General features: G+C 39.4%; 1 protein-coding gene across 1 annotated transcript in view; it reads left to right on the top strand.

The window, feature by feature from the left end:
• The window catches only part of DDAH1 (dimethylarginine dimethylaminohydrolase 1), a 142,675-nt gene that overhangs the window by 1,429 nt on the left and 117,658 nt on the right, over positions 1-23,588 (top strand).

The raw sequence follows: 23,588 nt of genomic DNA, 5'->3' as shown, positions 1-23,588 counted from the left end.
CAGTGCAATTTACATGGAGTAGTATTGCAGGTTTCTTTCATATCTGGAGGGTTAGGGATTTTTTTTTTCTATTTTGTCTTTATTCAGTTCATATTGCACATGCCTCATACAGCTTATCCTACACATGCTTCACTACTTGGTTGATAGAACCTTACAGTGTCTAAGAGAATAAGCATATTTCATTTATTTCTCAATGAGATAATCAGTTTTTTTTCACCCTACTTGAGCAGAAAACCAAAAGTAAAGGTTTCATTCTCTTTGCTCTTTTATCTCCTTTGCTACACCTCCATCTTTGAGTCTGTGAGATGACCCACTCTATTTTAAACTGATAAGCGTGGGACCCCATTTGAATACTTCCTAAGTTGTCTTAGGCCATATGGCAGAGCTGTGGTTTAAACGTAAAAGAGTCAAATACATTTCAAAAACCCTTTCAAAATGGTACTTCCTTGATGAGGGTAGTTCAATTTCCTGCTAAAATTCTGTCACATATTCATCTATTCCGTTTTATTCCTGTAATAAAACCTTCCACGTTTTGGCCTTCCTGGCCAAAAGTGGGGAGTGACCTTTCTTCCCTGTCAGATTTTGAGGCATACATTTTAAATTGGCTTCACCCTCGTATCAGCCTGGTGATCCACTGCCAGAGGCCATAGAGCATAGTGGATGAAAACATTAGACTGGATTTAATTCTGTGGCCTTGGGGAGTGTCTCTTGCCTCAGTTTTCTCACCTGTACAGTGGACATAATAATACCTAATTTATAGAGTTGTTGTAATGAATTTATTAATCCACCAGAAATTTACAGAACAGGAAATTTTTGTGAATGTTGGTTGTTATTATTCACTTAACAATGGGTTAAGTGATTTACTCCTTCTTGAGTAGTAAGAACTCTACTGTACATTGATGTAGTTACAGTGACATTTTCCCTTCCCAGAGTGAAGGGGGAGTCGTCTTCATGCCTTAGGTTCCATGCTAATCTGCAATGTAGCACTGCCTCCCAGCTTGAGTTTCCTGCTGGTGTGTGGTTTCTCCCCAAAATGCCTTTGCCGCTGCATGTGATCTGGATTGCCAGAGTAACAGACCTTTCATTGGAGAGGAATACAGGCAGTGGTGTTGGATGGGGTGTTTATGGAAAGCAGGCCATGCAGAGTAATTCACTCTCTTTGAAGTCTCTCAGAACACCAGTTCACTGACCTCACTGGTGTTAATAAATGCTTGTTGAGTGAATGAATGAATGAATGGAGTGCTAATTAGCTAATACCAACAAGCTGATGATAATTACTTTAAGGCCCTTGTTGAACTGTTACATATTTTTTTCATGTGACACCTGCCTCCCTAACTGTGAAATTCCACAACTGCCAAGGCATTATTTTGAAATGATTATCGCTGACCCCCTTACTTCCTGTCTCCTGACTCTCCATTCCATTGTCCGCACTGTGGCCAAGCTGGTCTTTCTAAAACTCAAATCTGATCCTGTCCCTCCTGGGATTAAAATTCTTGAGGAGCCTTTAATGAGGTTGACAAATCCTTTGAGCTTAGCTCTGATTGCCTTTCCAGCTTCAGCTGTACCTCTGAAACCTCTCTCCAGGTGCCTCAAGCTCACCATGCTATTGCTTTTCTGGGTGTGCATTTATCCTTTGCCTGGGACACTCTTTCCTCCTTCCTCTCCTCCGTTTTACCTGGTTGTACGCCTGCTTCAGTTCTCAGTTTACTGTTACTGTTAATATTATTAGCTAATCGTTATTGGGTGTTTGCCGTTTGCTGGATATTGTGCCAGATTTCTGACATGCATTTCAAGGAATGATCACATCAACTCTTTGAGCTCAATACTATCACTATTTCTATTTTAAAGTTGATGAAACTGAGGCTTGGAAAGATTAAGTAAATTAGCCAAGGTTATAGATTGGAACAGGTGAAACCAGGATTTGAACTCAGATTTGAAGAACTCTAAAGCTCCAGTCCCAGTTAATGGGATATTAGACATCACCTTCCCAAGCGTAGGCTTGGTTCTCTTTCTATGAGCAGCTATAATCCTGTGCGTTCCCTTTGATGGTATTTATCACACCACATGGTAATTGCCAATTTACAGTTCTGTATCCCCCCACTGTTACGAAAACTGTGAAGGCAGAGAGCATGTCTGCGGTGTTCAACATTTTGTCCTGCAAGACCTTGGTCATGCAGCAAATATTTTATTGGACAAATGTGTCCATGATTTGAAGTCAACCTTTGTTTTCCCTCCTAATGACATATTTGGTGCTTTGCAAGCATTCCCAATCAGTAGAGTCCCAAAAGTTTCATTACAAGTATAGGTGATTTAAACTGTTTTCTCTCCCTCTCCTTTTCCCTGTCTCTGCCTCTTGTTGTTTTGTTTTTATAAAATTCCTGATAAGTTCCTTCTTACTTAAAACATCATGCTATATTTAATGACTTTTCTTACTTGGAAGAAAGGACTGAGAACAAAACTCAAGAAAGTAACCCTCTGTAAAAGCTCCAAGTTTGCCACAGTGGGGCCTCCAAAGGTTAATAAAACACGAACTCTGTCTGCAGGAAGTTTAAGTTTTAGTGAAGAAACTGTATATAAAGGAAGTCAGCAATAATGTTAATTGTCTAATAACTCTGTGTCTTCATGAATATGAATATTTTAATATGTTTAATACTTTGAAAACATACATTAGCCTTGATAAGCCAATCATATTTTAAATGAATCCAGCTTACTTTTTAAAGGAAAAAAAAGTCAATTTCAAAGTCCTGTAAACAACTATCTAAATGCTCAAGTAAGACAAGTGACAGGGTATGAGGACTGGGTTTTTTTAAAAAAAAACTAAAATTTTCAGATAGATTATATATACATGCCTTCAGTACCAAATTCAAAAGGCACAAGAGGCTATGCTTTGAAAGTAAACCTCGCCCTCCTTTCTCCATGTTTGTGTGATTACCCACTTCCCTTCTGTAGAGGTAGCTACTAATACCACTTTCTTCAGTTTCCTTCCAGAAGGTTTTTAGTACCTAATAAATGATTATGACAATGCTTACGCAAGCACAATTGTGAAATATATCCTGTGCCCTTTTGCTCTTCTTTCAGAGCCCTTTTATCTTTCCCAGGTACCAAGGATTAGTATGTGTGATATTGCGTGTAAGCGAAAAATCACACAAACTCATTCTCACAAAGCGGATAGTGGCTTTAATTATCCTTCCCTGGAGAATTTGCATTGTTAGGGACCTCTTTAGGAAGAAGGCAATGCTTAACACAAGGTAATAAATCCCAAAAGTAGAATTAGACATCAAGGATGGGACATGAGGGCATAAGTGGAAGGGATGGATAATATGTATTTGAATAGCAATTCCCCTTCTATTGGGGCTCTTAACTATTCATGCCTACATATTTTGGTCCTGGGATTATTCTTTGGTTAGGAAAAAACATAATTATGCTGATCCCAGAGGCAGGGATGAGCATCAAGGTCACGTCTAATGACTAATGAACGTGTGTCAAGTATGTGTGTGAATCCCAAAAGGTGGTATTATTACTAGCTCTATTTAAAAGATAAGGAAACTGAGACTCAGGCAACTAAGGTTAAGTAACTTGTTCAAAGTCACACATCGCTATTAAGTGGCAGACCTCCTGAGATTTTCATGAACGTACAAAGGTCATTTTTGCCTGAAGTGCTTGTTGCCAGTGGTAGTTAATCATAACAGAACGTTAAATCAATAGAGAAGAGCTAACTGAATCCCATTTGCACATACTAACAATATATAATCTAACTTTGATTTAACTAAGTGAATTATTTTACTTCCCTTTTCTCATAAATGATTGTTTTCCTTTTAGTTATTAATAAAAATAATAATCATTCATTTACATGAAACCCCAAAATTGCGTAGGCGCAGTTTGTGCATTACTGTGTCTTATTTACCCGCAGACTGGATGAGTGCTTTTTTAAATGCACACATTTCCTCAAACTTCTGTTTAACCTCAGGTGAGAAACTGCAGTAAACCATAATTAGAAATTACTTTCTCACCAAGGTGGAAAGCGAACGGGCGGAGGCTCTTCACATGACAGCAGATTAATGGTTCTTGATAACTTGTCATCTCCAACTGGTTAGAACAACTGTTCCCTTTCAGGATGTTTCTTTCTCAACTCTTCTCCATGGCCTTGGTAATAAACGTTTAGAAATTGGGATGCATCCAGTAATGTAATCTATTCCCGTGCAGTTGATCTTGAAAGCCTTGAAAATAAAGAACACGATGAGCAGGGAGTGACTTCTATTAGATACTGTTTGTGAAAATGAGCTTTCTGCAGCGATTCCTAGAATCATTAGAGAATCGTTACAAGACTGAGGAGGCAGGGATGGATCCTTTATAATTCAGATATGCTGGAAAATTGCTTTTGCTTGTTTTTGAATTCTTAATGAGCTCAGATTTCTTCAAAATTAGTTTTATTACAGTAATGGTAGGTATCCATCCACTAATATAAACCACAACACAGAAAAATCTCCTTAAGACTTTTGAACAAACAGATTTACCTTCCATGGTCTTTGCATCATAAATAAATTATCCATAGCCTCTTATGAACCTCAATATAAATTTGGAGGTGCATGTTTAAAAAGTGAGTGCTGGTTATTATTTATTTTATGGCATTTGCTGTTAAAATCTGTAACCACTTCAGAGAGCCTAGTTTTCTTTTTTTTCCCCTATATTGGTTTTTTTTTTATTAGTTTCAGGTGCACAAGACAAAGTAATACTTAGACGTTTATCATTTATATCCCTCACACAGTGTCAACCCCCCTGCCCCATCCACTATCCCTCTGACATCGCACAGAGCCATTACATTTCCACTGTCTCTATTCCTAATGCCGTACTCTGCTTCTTGTAAGTACATACATATACATATATATACATATATATACACATATGTATGTATATATATATATATATAAACTTGTAGTTGCCATTCATAGAAAGCCTAGTTTTCTGACTGGAGATCTGGACATGTGGTAGAGTTTATTCCCCTCATCAAGCTGCATCATAATTAAAGATAAAATAACAGAAATCTAATGAGAGAGAAAGGTTTTATTTCTATCTTATACAGAACACAGGGCATTGCTCACCCCAAGTAGTCAATAAATATTTATTTACCGTAACTAAATCCCTGATGTTTCATCAGAATGCTCTTCTGACCTTTGAAGTTAGCTTTCATTACTTTCCCTAAACTGATATTAAATCTGTCAAAGTCCTCAGGCTCATTTCATAAACAAGCACCTGTCATTCAAACGAACAAGCAGGAATAATCTCGAACAACAAATTCCATTAAAAAATGTGTGTGTGTAATGTCATTCTAGTTTACTTCGTCATTGTCAAATAATTTAATATGTGAAAATGTGCATTGTCTTCCTGAAGCCGAGTGTTGAAGGAGCAGTGGCATCCCATGGAAAGGAATAAATCATCAGACTCCTGTTTCTTAATGTCGGGATTGTCCCGCAAGTATGATCAGAGAAATCAGTACTGCAGAGTATGAAGCTAGAAGTACAAACTATTTCAGGGTTGGTTTAATTTTGTCCAGCAAATCCATGAGGGCAAAACTGACTTAGTTAGGTTAGCAGATTAGGAATACAACTTTTCAGCCTCCTTTGCAATGTACAGGGGTGAGTGGTCATTCCATTGAAGATGAATACATCAATACATGGCTTGATTTGAATATCTGTAAGTAAATAAACCTTTACTTTCATTAAATATATATTTTTGCCTTGATTCCTTTGTTCTTATTTTAACAAATATTAAAGGTTTCTAATTTGCTGATGGCAGTAATTTTGAGTGCCATGATTGCATTAAAAATGACTGTAGTTTGCAAGGTGAAGGAATGATAGTTGCATCACGCATGCGTGTTTGTGCATTCAGCAGCTGTCTACCACTTGTCAGGACGTGTCTGGGGCCGCGGAGCTATAGGGGAATTCAATTCCACTGTTGCCCACAAGGACCTCACCGTCCCGCTAGGGAGGCAGATCAGTGGCAGACACTTGCAGGTTTGGTGGGGTCTCTCTGGTGCTGTGGAAACTCCAGGAGATGTGTCTGGCCCACGCCAGGACTTCTCAGACGAAGCAATTTCTGAGCTGGAAATGAGCAGGGGAAGGCACAAAGGAGCAGTCTTCAGAGACAGAGAGCATTATGAGGTAGGATGAGGGTGATACTACAGTAAGAATTAATCCCTTTATGTTGGGAAGTATGCAGGTCTAAAAAAGCCCTCCTGTGCCCTCTCAGACCTCTGAGATTTGGGATCCCCAGTGCCAAGTTCACCAAGAGAACCACATCTTTAACTGTACGTACTGTTTTGGGTATAGAGGGATTTGGTCGAGAGGGATGTGGGCTTAGAGGAATTTGGGGCTGAGCACACCCCATTTCTAACATTTCTCCTACCGCCTACTCCCTAAGGGTTTGGCACCCTTTCCAGGATTCTTCACCAGCACAGTTTGGGAACAGTGTAGCCTGCCCTGGAGTGAAGTGAAGTCCACTCCAAGTTTGAGAATCATTTCTTGAGGTTGTAGAATGTCATTTGACTGTGAAGTAATGTTCTCCTTTGGTCAACATTTGCCACATTGGGGTGTGTCAGGCAAACCCGGCATCTGTAATATATAGGTATACAGTTGACCTTTGGACAACATGGGGGTTAGGGGCACTGACCCATGAGCAGTTGAAAATCCATGTATAACTTTTGACTCCCCCAAAACTCAGTTGTCCCTCAGTATCTGCAGTGGATTGGTGTCAGGACCCCTTTGGAGACTGAAATCCACAGATGTTCCAGGCCCTTATATAAAATAGCATAGGACAATGCATACAGTCAGACCTCCGCATCCCGAAGTTCCTCACATGGATGGAAAATACTGATCTGCAGTGGGTTGAATACATGGATACGAAACCTGGGGATACAGACGGCCAACTGTATGTTCAATGAAAAAAATGCAATTATAAGTGGCCCCACGTAGTTCAAACTCATGTTGTTCAAGTGTTAACTGTACATAACATTATCCATCTCAATGGCAAGTCAGGGAAAGCTATCTCCTACTTGATGTGTGTAGAAATTTGTTTTTAATTCACAAATATCTCCATCTTGGCAATAGACACCATTGAATCTTACATTAATATAAATCAAACGCAGCCTAAACTGAGTGGGCATCTAAAATCCTGGGCTGGATCTTGTACATGCTGTACAAGTCAGCATTGTAGGGCTACAACACTGTTCTAGGGGTTAGGGAACACTGGTTTTGATTTTTGCAGTGATAACATCTAACATTCTTTCCACCTTGGAGATGCTATACTTTCCTTTTAAGACTCAGGGTGTGTTGAGGTGGAAGTGACGGGTGGGAAAGAAAACAGGAGATGGAAAAATGGAAGGGGAAATTATAATAACTTACATTCATGAGATGGGATTAGGGTTTGATGAATAAAAAATACTGGGTTTTATTCAGTCTAAGACATTACACTTGTTCTACTTAGTCAACAGTTGTGTAAACTCATGCCTTGCTAGTGATAATCCACTATGAAATGAAGTTGAATTTGCTAACTCTATTTCAAAAGCTCTGCTTACTCAGCCATTTATAGAACATTTGATAAATAATTTTTCCTATAGAAAACTTTAAATAACAGCCACTGAGAGAGTGTAAGATTCCTAGACCCACATAATTTCTACCACCACACATCACTTTTATCACTCTCTACCAGTCGATGTTTGTGCAGTAAAGACGAAGAAAGAATAACTAGTTTGGTTTGGGGTCATATTTTAGGCCATTTGTGATATAAACATGGTTTCCAATTTGAGAGTTATCTGTGGAGAAATTTAAAACTAGTACTTTATTTTGAAGTAATCAAATCATTTTTTCTGTTGCTTTTTGGTATTCTTCTAACTTTTTGTATGCCATCTTAGTTCTCCATCAGGGGTCTTGATTTTCCGACTCCCCTTTCTCTGAAAAATGCAATATTGGGAGACAGAGGTGACCTAGTAAGGGCACTGATTTCTTCGTTTTTTGCTATGTTCCTCTCAAACTAAACATATTTAAAGCTCTAGGCCTCCTCTAATCTCTAAGCTTCCCAAGGTGTTCCCCAAATATATAAGCAGTTTAACTCTGAATAGAGCACAACTTCAAGACAAGGCATTTTGTACACTTGTGTGTTTTCAAATTGCTGCTCTCCACCTACTACAGTGGGGTCATGAAATCAATTTAGTGGGTCGTGACTAGCTCATTTATTTTTGTTAAAATCAATAGAAAATGTCAGAGTACACAGCAACATTGTTGTTTCATGAAACTTTTAATTTGTATGCATTTGCATTTATATGTATACTAATTAGGTATATAAAATATGTTTCTTAAAATGGGTCATGGTAAAAAATAAATGTGTGAAAACCCACTCACTATATCTCCTTTCAACCAGACCGCACCACTCAACCTCTTTATAAAAATTCTAGAGGGCCATGCCTATTGCCCAGGGGGTTGTGGGAATTGGCCACAATCCCGAATGTTTCCCTGTGCAGATCAGGTCATGCTTGATTTCCACTGGCCTCCACTGACTCCTTACAGTGTTGAGGTCCTAGCTGTTCGGACCCCTGTCCATCTAGGGATGGAAGGGAGGGAAAGAGGGAGGGAGGGAGAGAGTTTAGAGAACATGAGGAGGAGGACAATTGTCAACTTTACCATTTGCTAGCAGGTGATTCTACCTCTCCTTCTTTGGTGACATTCTAAACCAGTTAAGGGAAGGTTACATTGATTAATACAGAAAAGCACAATTTCCAGCTGAACTTACGTCTTTTTCATTTTTTGAGAGTATATTCGGTGGGCGCAGCCCACGCTGCACCCTTTGCGTCAGGAGGGGTCACACTCTTACCATCTCCCTATCAGCAGCCCCAGGTGGAGGCTGAGATCGGCCAGGACCAGGAGGCCTCAGGATCCGAAGTCAGGGTTTGGCTGTGGGTACTCTTTAAATGGGGATGCAAACTCAGAACATGGCTTCTTGTTCAAAGAACCCTAGAATGTATCAAAACACAGAGTGTGCTAAAACAGTTATAACGTTTTTGTCATTCTCAGACCACTGCCTAAAGATAGGGAAGGGACCTTGAAAATCACTGGTTTTACCATTTTTTTCCTTCACATTTCTTCAATGCTAAATAGATGGAAATCCAACTTAAAGCCTTTACGGAAGAATGCCCAAAGGAAATTTAAATTCTTTTCCCTAAGTAACCCATTTAAGCAATATTTGATGGTGATTGTGCCCATTAAGTATGAGACATTTGGACTGACGTAGGTTGTGGTTAATTCTGACAGAGTATTTTGACTGATTAATAACGAGTTGGTCTGTGACTACAGGGAAACAGCATCCGATTTTCCGTCGTAACCCTTTTTTCACAGCTGAACAGCCGAGTACTAAGCGTGGAGTGTATTCCCTCACACATGCTCTTTTGTCCCCCGTAAAAGGAGTGCTTTGAAAATTTTGATAAGAGACATTGATGATAGAGGCAAACAACGTGTGGCTGTGACTAGAGAAATCGTGCGTTTGTGGGAATAGAGCTCAGAATTGTGCATGTTGGAGCTATAATTACATGAGAAACAAATGGGTAGTGCGATTGTCATGTCCGCGTCTGCATTTCTCTTTGTGAGCACTTAGCTGGATAACTGAAGCCTCTGAGTGGTTTGCAGAAAAAAACAGGATTAATATTGCATCTCAGCTGGACCCCAGAGAGAAGTTCTTGGTGAGATGGGAGGGGAATTAACGGGATTTAAGTTAGAACATTTTCCTGAAAGTAAATGCAGGAAAACATTCAAGATACAGCCCACTGGCCTCAATGCAGCGAAGGGCTCCTTTATGATTCGGTACCCACTCCCTGAACCGCTCGCCTGCCCTGAGGTCAGCCCACTGACTAGAAATTCCACAAATGTAACAGCTACTATCCCTTGACCTGTTTTAAAAATACAGAGAGAGAGAGACACACACACACACACACACAGAGAGAGAGAGAGAGAGAGAGAGAGAGAGAGAGAGAGAGAGAGATTCGTTCTGAATCAGGCTTGGATAAAATCAGTTTTCTAACAATGCCTTCCTTGTGAATAATACCTGGTATTGCGAGTCATCAAAAATGATTAGAGGGATTCTTGAGTTACATTGTTTTGGTGCACCACTAGCCATGAGAAATGTGTTTTTAAGTGAATTCTATTTTTTCACAGGGCTCTTTCAGTCTGTGATCACCTCCATATTGCCTTCCCTTTCTCTTGAGTTCACCATTTTCTGGAGCTGTCAGGGGAGGAAAAAGAGTATATACATTTGTTCCTGGAGCTTCCCTTTCCTTCTTTACATCCCCCTTATTGGGTAGTTCCTGTAACATCATGGATTTGTCCTCATATTCTAGGACTGGATAGTGACTGTCAAATTACAAGTTTCAACTCAAAAGTGGATCATAAAGTCAGCCTACTGGGTCTCTCCACTTCTTGTGTTTTTTGTTTGTTTGTTTGTTTGTTTTTGTAAATGAACTGGAATCAAATAGAAACAATCAGAGTGCATTACCCATAAGACAACAGGTTTTGTTTCATATAACCTTTGTCTCATTTATACACATACATACATATACGTGTTCCCTTGTGTGTTGTGGATTCCAATGTAAAGTGTATTTCTTACTGTGGGTCATTTTCATTGAAACCTACTTATCTATGAAACGAAGACAAAACTTAAATAAACTATCATTTTAGCTTTCGTTGACCATCTTTGCTGTTTGAAGCAACAATAAAATTTTGGCGTGTGTCAAAGGTACTTGACATTCAATGCACAAATGGGAAGTTTGGTCTTAGACACTCCTGTTACCTAGTAGGAAGGTAAAGCCACTTGTCTGAATGCAGCAAAATGCAGGAGACAGAGGGAAAGAGAAGAAAAGTGAACCGTAGAAAGGTAGCGAAAAAATAACGTGGAAAGTCTTGGGTTCTTCTCAGTGAATAGGCATTTTCAAATATCAAGGACGACCTCACATAAATGCTATAGGGTATTTCCATACACTTAGAAGTTTTAGAAGTGAACATATTACCATGTTTCCCTGAAAATAAGACCTAACCAGAAAATAAGCCCTAGCATGACTTTTCAGGAGGACACCCCCTGAACATAAGCCCTAATGCGTCTTTCGGAGCAAACCTTAATGTAAGACCTAGTCTTATTTTCGGGGAAACACAGTAAAATGTTCACTTGTAAACCAAATTCTGATGCGTTAATGCAGCCCAGGACGGCGGGTGTTCAGAAAGCACACTTCTTACTGAGAGGACAGCATGAGAGCCCAGTACATTTTTATGTTTTGTTGACCCCGGCCTCATTTCCACTGACTCTCCTTCCCCCTGCTCCCCACTGATATGCCCGCCTGCATCTTCAGCTTGCTCCACTCCCCAAATCCATAGTCGCATGAAGTGCCAAATCATCTCAGGTACTTCAATCATCATTGTCCGCAGACCTCTCACACAGAGCCTGGTTTCTAGAGATGCGTGCTTTTCAACGGACTCCGTGATGCTCTTCGAGCTGTGCTTTCTCCTCCTTTCCACGTGCCCTGAGGGGCGGAAGAGAACAACTCTGAATTCAGATTGTGGTTCCACCGCTTGTTAGCTATGTAGCCTTGAGCAAGTTGAGCTTCTGTTTCCTCATCTGTAGTAATTGGCAGGGTTTTGATGACCCTATCACTTTGTTATGATAACGAGATGCATTAATATGTTGAAGAGCCTAGCAGTATCATGCGAGAAAACCTCTTCCATCAGTGACCAGTCCTCTCTCTGCTGTTATTTGCTGTCTGTCTTTCTGTCTTTCAAGCCCCTGAAGACTGGTGCCGTGCTTTTCTCCTGCAACTTCCTCTCCGTGGAAACTGGACACTGCTACTCCTTTGGCTGTCGCCTTGCTGCCTGTGGCCTGCCCAGACATTGAGACTCTGCCCAGCAGTTGGGATCATGGCTCTTGTGTTTTGGACTCCAATACAGACTCCACCTGCAACATGCCAGGAGATTGGGAAGACCCTTAGAAATATCCACTTGAGCCTAGGAAGGCAGGTGGGCCAGTCCCCCAGCACCTGTGCTTCCGTAAACACAGGTCTAAGTGGCCACTGGCCATCTCGCCACCTCACCTTTTTAGGAGTAAGTGATCACACTCAACCGAATCAAAAGATACCACCCTGTCCATGATTCCACTTCGTCCTTCGGATCTTCTGAGTGAATGAGTACTTAGAGAATCTGCCTTTAAACCTATCAGTTGATCTTGAACTGGTCGTATGGAGGTGTTTAAGTTTGAATTCCCATTTCCAACTTCTGTACACATCTAATATGTTTTCCATTCTGAAGAACTTTTAAAATTCTTCTTACACTGCAAGGTGAAATTCCACCTGGAGTTGAGTCTTGGTCCCACTTCTCAGTTACATCATCTTGGGCAATTCACGAGTTTCAGTTTCCAGTAAAGTATATTTCTGCCTGCTTCCCAAGGGTGTTGAAAATCAAAGTGTTCTGAACACTGTCACACCCTATACAAATGTGATCACACCTGTAGCACTGTTCCGATGAGTGCCAGATTGTACATTATGGTGATAGTCACATTATTATTTAGGAACTGCAAATGACCAGCTTATTCTTTTTTTTTAATTTAATTTTTATTCTTTTTATTATTATTATTATTATTATTATTTTAATTTATTGGGGTGACAATTGTTAGTAAATTTACATAGATTTCAGGTGTACAATTCTGTATTACATCATCTATAAATCCCCTTGTGTGTTCACCACCCAGAATCAGTTCTCTTTCCATCACCATATATTTGATCCCCCTTACCCTCATCTCCCACCCCCCGACCCCCCTTACCCTCTGGTAACTGCTAAACTATTGTCTGTGTCTATGAGTTTTTGTTTCTCATTTGTTTGTCTTGTTCTTTTGTTGTTTTTGGTTCATATACCACATATCAGTGAAATCATATGGTTCTCTACTTTTTCTGTCTGACTTATTTCGCTTAGCATTATAATCTCAAGATCCATCCATGTCGTCACAAATGGTCCTATTTCATCTTTTCTTACCACCAAATAATATTCCATTGTGTATATATACCACAACTTCTTTATCCATTCATCTATCGAAGGACATTTTGGTTTCCATGTCTTGGCCACAGTAAATAAAGCTGCAATGAACATTAGAGCATACTTGTTTTTATAGATAAATGTTTTCAGATTTTTGGGGTAGATACCCAGGAAAGGGATTGCTGGGTCATATGGTAATTCTATTCATAATTTTTTGAGGAACCTCCACCCTGCCTTCCATAGCGGCTGCACCAGTCTACATTCCCACCAACCATGTATGAGGGTTCCTTTTTCTCCACAGCCTCTCCAACATTTGTTCCTGTTTGTATTGTTGATGATGGCCATTCTGACTGGGGTGAGGTGATATCTCATTGTGGTTTTTATTTGCATTTCTCTGATGATTAGTGATGTTGAGCATTTTTTCATGTGTCTATTTGCCATTTGTATGTCCTCTTTGGAGAAATGTCTCTTCAGGTCCTCTGCCCATTTTTCAATTGGGTTGTTTGTTTTTTTGTTGTTGAGTTGCATGAGTTTCTTGTATGTTTTGGATATTAGCCCCTTATCGGAGGCACTGTTTGCAAAAATCTTCTCCCATTCAGTTGGTTGCCTCTTTATTTTGTCGATGGTTTCTTTTGCTGTGCAGAAGCTTTTAAGTTTGATCTAGTCCCATTCATTTATTTTAGCTTTTACTTCCCTTGCCTTTGGAGTCAAATTCATAAAATGCTCTTTGAACCCAAGGTCCATAAGTTTAGTGCCTATGTTTTCTTCTATTCAATTTATTGTTTCAGGTCTTATGCTTAAGTCTTTGATCCATTTTGAATTAATTTTGATACATGATGACAGATAGCAGTCCAGTGTCATTCTTTTGCACGTGGCTTTCCAATTCTGCCAGCACCATTTATTGAAGACATTCCGTGCTCATGGAATTTTCTCGATTTTATGTCTTTTCTCGATTTTATGTTTTTTGCTTCTTTGTCAAAAATTATCTGTCCATATTTATGTGATTTTATTTCTGGGTTCTCAATTCTATTCCATTGGTCTATTTGTCTGTTTTTCTGCCAATACCATGCTGTTTTGATTATTGTTGCCCTGTAATACAAGCTAAAGTCAGGGAGTGTGATACCTCCAACATTGTTTTTTCTTAGGATTGCTTTGGCTATTCGGGGTCTTTTGTGATTCCAAACAAGTCTGATGATTTTTTTATTCTATTTCTTTAAAAAATGCTACTGGGATTTTCATGGGGATTGCATTAAATCTGTATATTGCTTTGGGCAGTATGACCATTTTAACTATGTTGATTATTCTAATCCATGAGCACGGAATGTCTTTCCATTTTTTGTGTTTTGTTTAATTTCTTTTAAAAATGTCTTATAGTTTTCAGCATATAGGTTTTTCCCATCCTTGGTTAAGTTTATTGCTAGGTATTTTATTCTTTTTGTTGCAATTGCAAAATGAATTGTTTTTTAATTTCTTTTTCTGAAATTTCATTGTTAGTATATAGGAATGCAATGGACTTTTTACGTTGATTTTGTAACCGGCAACTTTACTGTATTCGTTGATTGTTTCTAATAGCTTTTTGGTGGAGTCTTTAGGGTTTTCTATATATAGCATCATGTCATCTGCAAAGAGTGACAGTTTAACTTCTTCATTCCCAATTTGGATGCCTTTCATTTCTTTCTCTTGCCTGATTGCTCTGGCGAGGACTTCCAACACTATCTTGAAAAGCAGTGATGATAGGGGACAGCCCTGTCGTGTTCCTGAACGTAGAGCAAAGTGCTTCAGTTTTTCACCGTTAATTATGAGATTAGCTGAGGGTTTGTCATATATGTCCTTTATTATGTTAAGGTATTTTCCTTCTACCTATTTTATTAAGAGTTTTAATCATAAATGGATGTTGTCTCTTGTCAAATGCTTTTTCTGCATCAATTGATATAATCATATGATGTTTGTCCTTTATTTTGTTTATGTGATGTATCACATTGATGGATTTGCAGATGTTGAACCATCCTTGTGCCCCGGGGATGAACCCCACTTGGTCGTGATGAATAATCTTTTTAATGCATTGTTGCATTCGATTTGCTAGAATTTTGTTTAGGATTTTTGCGTCTGTATTCATCAGCAATATTAGTCTGTAGTTTTCTTTTTTTGTGTTGTCCTTACCAGGTTTTGGTATCAGGGTAATGTTGGCCTCATAAAATGAGTTGGGGAGTAATGTCTCTTCTTCAATTTTTTGGAAGAGTTTGATATGAACAGGTATTAGATCCTCTCTGAAGGTTTGGTAGAATTCGCTAGTAAAGCCATCTGGTCCCGGACTTTTGCTTTTGGGAAGGTTTTAGATGACTGATTCAATTTCCTTACTGGTGATCGGTCTATTTAGATTTTCCAGTTCTTCATGATTCAGCCCTGGAAGGCTGTATGTTTCTAACAACTTGTCCGTTTCTTCTAAGTTATTGAATTTGGAGGCATATAGTCCTTCATAGTATTCTTGGATGATCCTTTGTATCTCTGTGCATCCGTGATTACTTCCCCTCTTTCATTTCTGATTTTATTTATTAGTGTCTTTTCTCTTTTTATGTTAGTGAGTCTAGCCAAGGGTTTGTCAATTTTGTTAATCTTTTGAAAGAACCAGCTCTTTTTCACATTATTTTTTTCTATTGTCTTTTTGTTCTCTATTTCATTTAGTTCTGCTCTGATTTTTATTATTTCCTTTCTTCTGCTGACCTTGGGTTTCATTTGTTCTTCTTTTTCTAGTTCTTTAAGATGTAACGTGAGGTTATTTATTTGGGATTTTTCTTGTTTCTTGAGATAGGTCTGTAATGATATAAATTTCCCTCTTAAAACTGCTTTCGTTGCATTCCCAAAAATTTTGGTAGGATGTATTTTCATTCTCATTTGTTTCTATGTATCTTTTTTTAAAAAATTATTTTTTAATTTATTGGGGTGACAATTGTTAGTAAAATTACATAGATTTCAGGTGTACAATTCTGTATCACATCATCTATAAATTACATTGTGTGTTCACCACCCAGAGTCAGTTCTCCTTCCATCACCATATATTTGATCCCCCTTACCCTCTTCTCCCACCCCCCAACCCCCTTACCCTTTGGTAACCATTAAATTACGTTCCCCAGATTAATTTTCAAACCCCGTGGCCATCTTGTGGTTACCGACTGTTTTCTAATCCCCTAACCTTCCCCCTTACCCCCACCTCCCCCGCCCATCTAGCAACCCTCAGTTTTTCCTCTTTGTCTCCAAAACTGTTTCTGATTAGTTCATTCACTTATTCTTTTCTTTAGATTCCGCATATAAGTGAGATCATATGGTACTTATCTTTCTCTGTCTGACTTATTTCACTTAACATAATGTTCTCTAGGTCCATCCATGTTGTTGCAAATGGTAAGATTTCTTTCTTCTTCATGACTGTGTAATACTCCATTGTATAAATGTACCACAGTTTCTTAATCCAGTCATCTACCGATGGGCATTTCGGTTGTTTCCATGTCTTGGCTATTGTGTATAATGCTGCAATAAACATAGGAGTGCATAAAGATTTTTGAATTGGAGTTTTGGATTTCTCCGGATAGATACCTAGGAGTGGAATTACTGGATCATAGGGTAGTTCCATTTTCAGATTTTTGAGATACCTCCATACTGTTTTCCATAGTGGCGGCACCAATCTGCAATCCCACCAACAGTGCACAAGCGTTCCCTTTTCTCCACATCCTCGCCAGCACTTGTTGTTTGTTGATTTATTGATGATAGCCATTTTGACTGAGGTGAGGTGGTATCTCATCGTGGTTTTTATTTGCATTTCTCTGATGGTTAGTGAGGTTGAGCATTTCTTCATATGTGTGTTTGCCATCTGTATGTCCTTTTTAGAAAAATGTCTCTTCAAGTCCTCTGTCCATTTTTTAATTGGGTCGTTTGTTTTTTTGGAGTTGAGTTGAGTGAGTTTTTTATAGATTTGTGATATTAATCCCTTATCAGATATATCATTGGCAAATATCTTTTCCCATTCAGTAGGATCCCTTTTTGTTTTATTGATGTTTTCCTTTGCTGTGAAAATTTTTAGTTTGATAGATATAATCCCACATGTTTATTTTTTCTCTTACTTCTCTCGCGCGAGGGGATATATCAGTAAAAATCTTACTCCGGGTAATGTCTGTGAAGTTTCTTCCTGTATTTTCTTCTAGGTATTTTATGGTTTCAGACCTTACATTTAAGTCTTTAAGCCATTTTGAATTTATTTTTGTATATGGTGTAAGGAGGTGGTCCAGCTTCATTTTTTTGCATGTGTCTGTCCAGGTTTCCCAGCACCATTTATTGAATAGACTGTCTTTACCCCATCATACATTCTTGCTTCCATTGTCGTAAATTAAATGGCCATATAGGCATGGATTTATTTCTGGGCTCTCTATTCTGTTCCATTGATCTATGTGTCTGTTTTTATGCGAGTACCATGCTGTTTTGATTACTGTAGCCTTGTAGTATAATTTGAAGTCAGGTATCGTTATACCTCCCACTTTGTTCTTATTTCTCAAGATTGCTGAGGCTATACGGAGTCTTTTATGGTCCCATATAAATTTTAGGATTATATGTTCTATTTCTGTGAAAAACGTCATTGGTAGTTTGATAGTAATTGCGTTGAATATGTATATTGCCTTAGGCAGTATGGACATTTTAACTATATTAATTCTTCCTATCCATGAACATGATATGTGTTTCCATCTATTTATATCTTCTTTCATTCCTTTCTTCAGTGTCTTACAATTTTCTGAGTACAGATCTTTTACTTCTTTGGTTAAATTTATTCCCAGGTATTTTATAGTCTTTGGAGCAATTGTAAATGGGATTGTTTTTTTAATTTCTCCTTCTGATGTTTTCTTATTGGTATATACAAATGCAACTGATTTCTGAATATTAATTTTGTATCCTGCTACTTTACTAAATTCATCTATCAGCTCTAATAGCTTCTTGGTGGAGTCTTTAGGGTTCTCTATATATAGTATCATATCATCTGCATATAATGATAATTTTACTTCCTCCTTACCAATTTGGATGCCTTTTATTTCTTTTTCTTGTCTGATTGCTGTGGCTAGAACTTCCAGCACTATGTTGAATAGAAGCGGAGAAAGTGGGCAACCTTGCCTTGTTCCTGATCTTAGGGGGAATGGTTTTAGCTTTTCCCCATTGAGTATGATGTTAGCTGTGGGTTTGTCATACATGGCCTTTATTATGTTGAGATATGATCCCTCTATTCCCACTTTCTTAAGGGTTTTTATCATAAATGGCTGTTGGATTTTATCAAATGCTTTTTCTGCATCTATTGATATGATCATGTGATTTTTATTTTTCATTTTGTTAATGTGGTGTATCACATTAATTGATTTGCGGATGTTGAACCACCCTTGCACACCAGGGATGAATCCCACTTGATCATGGTGTATGATCTTTTTAATGTATTGCTGAATTCTGTTCGCTAATATTTTGTTGAGAATTTTTGCATCTATGTTCATTAGAGATATCGGCCTGTAGTTTTGTTTTTTTGTGGTGTCTTTGTCTGATTTTGGGATCAGGGTGATAGTGGCTTCGTAAAAAGTGTTTGGGAGTCTTCCCTCCTTCTGGATTTTTTGGAAGAGCTTGAGGAGAATAGGTGATAATTCTTTTTTGAACATTTTGTAAAATTCACCTGTAAAGCCATCTGGTCCAGGGCTTTTGTTTGTTGAGAGATTGTTGATTACTGATTCAATTTCCGTGGTGGTAATCAGTCTATTCAGGTTTTCTGTTTCTTCTTGAGTTAGTCTTGGAAGGTTGTACACCTCTAGAAAATTGTCCATTTCTTCCAGATTGTCAAATTTGTTGGCATATAGTTGCTCATAGTAACTTCTTAAAACTTTTTGTATTTCTGCGGTGTCCGTTGTCACTTCTCCTCTTTCATTTCTGATTTTATTAATTTGTGTCCTCTCTCTCTTTTCTTAATGAGTCTGGCTAAAGGTTTGTCAATTTTGTTTATCTTCTCTAAGAACCAACTCTTGGATTCATTGATCTTTTGTATTGTTTTTCTGGTTTCTAATTCATTTATTTCTGCTCTGATCTTTATTATCTCCTTCCTTGTGCTCCCTGTGGGCTTATTTTGCTGTTCTTTTTCCAGATCCCTTAAGTGTGAAGATAAACTGTTGATTAGTGATGTTTCTTGTTTCTTTAGGTAGGCCTGCAATGCTATGAATTTCCCTCTTAGGACTGCTTTCGCGGCATCCCATAGATTTTGGGTCGTCGTGTTTTCATTTTCGTTTGTCTCGAGATATCTTTTGATTTCTTCCTTGATCTCCTGGTTGACCCATTCATTTTTTTTAGTAACATGTTATTCAGCCTCCATGAATTGGTGTGTCTTCCAGTTTTTTTCCTGTAGTTCATTTCTAATTTCATTGCATTGTGATCAGAGAAGACAATTGGTATGATTTCAATTTTCTTAAATTTATCAAGACCTGTTTTGTGGCCTAACATATGGTCTATCTTTGAAAATGTTCCATGTGCGCTTGAGAAAAACGTGTGTTTTGCAGCATTGGGGTGAAATGTTCTGAAAATATCGATTAGATCCAAGTGGTCCAATGTATCATTTAAGGCTGTTGTTTCCATATTGATTTTCTGTCTGGAAGACCTGTCCCTTGTTGTCAGAGGTGTGTTGAAGTCCCCGACTATGATAGTGTTACTGTTGATCTCTGTCTTTATGTCAGTCAGTACCTGTTTTATATATTTAGGTGTTCCTATGTTGGGTGCATAGATGTTTACTAGGGTTATGTCCTCTTGTCGGATCGATCCCTTTATTATTATATAGTGCCCATCTTTATCTTTTAATATGTTCTTCATTTTAAAGTCTATTTTGTCAGATACAAGTATTGCAACTCCAGCTTTTTTCTCATTTCCATTTGCATGAAATATCTTACTCCAACACTTCACTTTCAGCCTGTGTGTGTCTTTTGTTCTGAGGTGAGTCTCTTGTATACAGCATATACAAGGGTCTTGCTTTCTTATCCACTCAGCCACCCTATGTCTCTTGATTGGAGCATTTAATCCATTTACATTTAAAGTGATTATTGATAGGTACATAGTTATTGCCATTTTTAAATTTGTAGTTAGGTTGTTTTGATCTTTCTTCTATTTACAGAAGTCCTTTTAGTATTTCTTGCAATGCTGGCTTGGTGGTAATAAATTCCTTTAGCTTTTTTTTTTTCTGGAAAGCTCTTTATCTCTCCATCAACTTTAAATGATAGCCTTGCTAGGCAGAAAGCCTTGAAAGCAATCTAGGTTGTAGGCCTTTGTTTTCCATCACTTTGAGTATCTCCTGCCACTCCCTCCTGGCCTTCAATGTTTCTGTAGAAAAGTCATTTGATAGTCTTATGGGAGTTCCCTTGTATGTAACCCTCTGTCTTTCTCTTGCTGCTTTTAGGATTCTCTCTGTCTTTCAGCTTTGCCATTTTAACTATAATGTGTCTTGGTGTGGACCTGTTTGGGTTTATCCTGGTTGGAACTCTCTGCACTTCCTGGGCTTGTATGTTGGTGTCCTTCATCAGGTTGGGGAAGTTTTCAGACATTATTACTTCAAATATGTTCTCAGTCCCTTGCTTCCTCTCTTCACCTTCTGGTATTCCTATGATGCCCATGTTGTTGCACTTGACATTATCCCAGAGGTCTCTTAAGCCATTCTCATTGTTTTTTATTCTTTTTTCTTTCTGTTGTTCCGTTTGGGTGATCTCTGCTACCTTGTCTTCTAAGTCGCTGATTCGATCCTCTGCTTCATCTAACCTGCTGGTAATTCCTTCAAGTGAGTTCTTAATTTCGGTAATTGTGTTCTTTAGTTCTAACTGGTTGTTCGTTATGATTTCTACATCCTTCTTTATGTCTTCTCTAAGCTCCTTAAACATTCTTATCACCTGTGTTCTGAACTCTGTCTCTGAAAGTTTGGTTACCTCTGCTTCATTTGGTTCCAGTTGTGGAGGTTTCTTCTGTTCTTTTATTTGGGACGTGTATCTTTGTTTCCCCATTCTGGCTGACTCTCTGTGTTTGCTTTGATGTGTTAGGTAGAAACCCTAGAGTTCTTAGTTCTTGCTAGGTTATCTTATGTAGTATGTATCCTTTATATTTGACTTGCACTACGTCGTTCTTCTCCTCTGCGTTTGCTCCAAAGGTGACTCTTGTGTTGTGTATATTGTCCTGTTCAAGAAGATCTTTAATTGCTTTTTGCTTGTGAGTAGGTGGGGTTAACTCCTAGTCTGACTCGTTGTGAGACTTGGCTCTGCCCAGCGCAGGGCGTTCTGCTGCGTGAGGGTTGACCACTTAAATGTGGTTTGGCCTCTATGGGCTCTAGTGCCTGCAGAGAATTCCCTCTGGGTGTATGACTTGTAGGTCAAACCCAGTAGTACTCTGGTTTGGTCTGGAGTTGGCCTCTGGATATGTGGAATCTTGTGCCTCTTAAGCTGGGCCCTGGTAGGGCAGTTTCAGAACAAAGCAAATCACCAAGCACAACAGCAACAACAACAACAAAGAAAAAAATCAAATACATTCACATGTAAAAACACCCGATAACCCCCACTCGACACAGGCAAAGATATCAAAGATATAAAGACAAAGCAAAACAAAACAAAACAAAGCAAAACAAAAAGCAGTGCCAGTCTTGGCTTAAGCCCACCAAGTAATGTCCAGGTTGTCCTCTGCTGTACCAAAGAACCCCCTGCTTATTGCGCAGGCAGATCCGGTCACCTGGTGCCCAGAGTGACTTTGGGACTGTAGATTTAAATGCGTGGGCCTGAGGGGTCTGGATGATAGTTTTTACAAAGTCAGTGCAGTTTCTGCCCTTGCCTGCACATATGCACACTGAGAGTAGCACCACCAGCCCTGTGTCCAGTACTCCTGAGTCTTAGGGCACTTCTTCAGTGTGTGTGTGCATGGGGGGGTGCGGGTGGGAGATTTCTGATCTGCTGAAAGCCCAGAGCTGCGCCTGCCTTACTGCTGATCCCTGGGAGTGTCTCTGCAGTTGCACTTGCCCCGCCCTAGGCAGGCCAGAAGGGGTGGGGGTTGGGGGTGGAGGGGTCTTCTCTCTCCCAGCCCAGCCGCGCGACACCCTCTTCCCGCAGGCCAGAAAAGGTGGTGGCTAGGGGTGGAAGAGTCTCTTCTCTCCTAGCCCAGCCAAAATCACACTCTTCCCAGCCTCTTCGCTGGGTCAGGGCTGCCTGTCAGGCTTCCCCGAGCCTGAGCACTACTACGGCTCCTCTGTAATCTGACACTACTCCTCAGTTCACGGGCCAGTTTAAGTCTCTGAAAGGGCGGGGGTAGGATTGGAAGAGCAGGGGAGGGGCCCAGGTATGGAGTCTGTGTTCTTTGTCCGCCCTAGGGCCCACTAGCCGCCCTCCTGGCTGGAGAAATCAGCCGTGGGACACAGGGAAAGAGCCCATCTCCTGGTCTCTGTGCTCTCCATTCCGCCCTGGGATCCCGTGCGGGCCCGGAATTGCGGGAGCCACCTCGGTTTTCACTGCCGCCGTCGCCACCGCCGGCTGGCACCCTGCCGCGGGCCCGCACGTTTTCACTCCGCTCCCTTCGTTCCTTCCCCTGCTCGCCCAATTAGCGCACCTTCAAGTAATCCTTCCATGAGTCACTTAGCTGTTCTCTGTCCCCCCAGGTGACTGGTGGCCACTCAAGGAAAGCCGTGGGCAGTCCTGATGGGTGCTTCTCTCCTAGAACTCTCCAGCAAACTTGGCTGCTGACAGCTTTTCAGCTTTCTTTGTTTCCTCGGAGTGACTGGTTTCTCTATGTATCTTTTGATCTCTCCTCTTATTTCTTCTTGGATCCAGTCGTTATTTAAAAGTATGTTAAGTTTCACATATTTGTGGTTTTTCTTGCTTTTTTTTTTGTAGTTGATATCTGATTTCAAAGCCTTGTAATCAGAGAATATGCTTGGTATGATTTCAATCTTCTTAAATTTGATGAGGCTAGTTTTATGTCCCAATATATGGTCTATCCTTGAGAATGTTCCATGTACACTAGAAAAGAAAATGTATAGTCTGATGTTTTAGGATGAAGTGCTCTATATATGTCAATTACGTCCATTTCATCTAATGTGTCTTTTAGGGCTGCTATTTCTTTATTTATTTTCTGTTTGGATGATCTATCCATACCTGTCAGTGATGTATTTAGGTCCCCTAGTGTAATTGTGTTTTGGTCAATTTCTCCCTTTAGTTCTGTTAGTAGTTGCTTGGTATATTTCGGTGCTCCCTGATTGGGGGCACAAATATTGATGACTGTTATGTCTTCTTGTTGTATAGTCCCCTTTACCATTATGAAATGTCCATCTTTGTCTCTTGTTACCTTTTTTACCCCGAAGTCTTTTTCATCTGATATCAGTATGACTACACCTGATTTTCTCTGGATACCATTTGCTTGGAGTGTCAATTTCCACCCTTTCACTTTGAGTCTATATTTGTCCTTGTAGCTGAGATGTGTCTCTTGGAGACAGTATACAGTTGGGTTTAGTTTTTTGATCCAATC

The sequence above is a fragment of the Rhinolophus ferrumequinum genome, chromosome 9 (assembly GCF_004115265.2).
Source record: "Rhinolophus ferrumequinum isolate MPI-CBG mRhiFer1 chromosome 9, mRhiFer1_v1.p, whole genome shotgun sequence".
Taxonomy (NCBI): domain Eukaryota; kingdom Metazoa; phylum Chordata; class Mammalia; order Chiroptera; family Rhinolophidae; genus Rhinolophus; species Rhinolophus ferrumequinum.
This window is presented reverse-complemented; position numbering and strand designations above follow the sequence as displayed.